The sequence below is a fragment of the Schistocerca nitens genome, chromosome 8 (genome assembly GCF_023898315.1).
Source record: "Schistocerca nitens isolate TAMUIC-IGC-003100 chromosome 8, iqSchNite1.1, whole genome shotgun sequence".
Classification (NCBI taxonomy): Eukaryota; Metazoa; Arthropoda; class Insecta; order Orthoptera; family Acrididae; genus Schistocerca; species Schistocerca nitens.
In genome coordinates, this window is record NC_064621.1 from 328278612 (window position 1) to 328279278 (window position 667).

At 52.0% G+C, this 667-nt stretch overlaps 1 non-coding gene across 1 annotated transcript; it reads right to left on the bottom strand.

Moving 5' to 3' along the window:
• Window positions 1-362: 362 nt before the first annotated feature.
• Trnas-cga (transfer RNA serine (anticodon CGA)) lies at window positions 363-437 on the bottom strand. The gene has a single exon. It is a non-coding gene; the product is annotated as a tRNA-Ser (tRNA).
• Between the last annotated feature and the right edge of the window lie 230 nt (window positions 438-667).

A 667-nucleotide genomic window follows, 5' to 3' on the forward strand; every position in this document is an offset into this window, starting at 1 on the left:
GCCACCAAACTCCCCTGACATTTACAATGTTGAGCACTAAACTTCCTGGCAGATTAAAACTGTGTGCCGGACCGAGACTCGAACTCGGGACCTTCGCCGTTCGCGGGCAAGTGCTCTACCAACTAAGCTACCCAAGCACGACTCACGCCCCGTCTTCACAGCTTTACTTCCGCCAGTACCTCGTCTCCTACCTTCCAAACCCTACAGAAGCTCTCCTGCAAACCTTGCAGGACTAGCACTCCTGAAAGAAAGGATATTGAAGAGATATGGCTTAGTCACAGCCTGGGTATGTTTCCAGAATGGGTTTTTCACTCTGCAGCGGAGTGTGCGCTGATATGAAACTTCCTGGAAGATTAAAACTGTGTGCCGGACCGAGACTCGAACTCGGGACCTTTGCCTTTCGCGGGCAAGTGCTCTACCAACTGAGCTACCCAGGCACGACTCACACCCCGTCCTCACAGCTTTACTTCCGCCAGTACCTCGTCTCCTACCTTCCAAACTTTACAGAGCACTTGCCCGCGAAAGGGAAAGGTCCCGAGGTCGAGTCTTGGTCCGGCACAGAGTTTTAATCTGCCAGGAAGTTTCATATCGGCGCACACTCCGCTGCAGAGTGAAAATCTCATTCTGGAATGTTGAGCATATTTCGGATGCCTTGCAACGTGTTCAG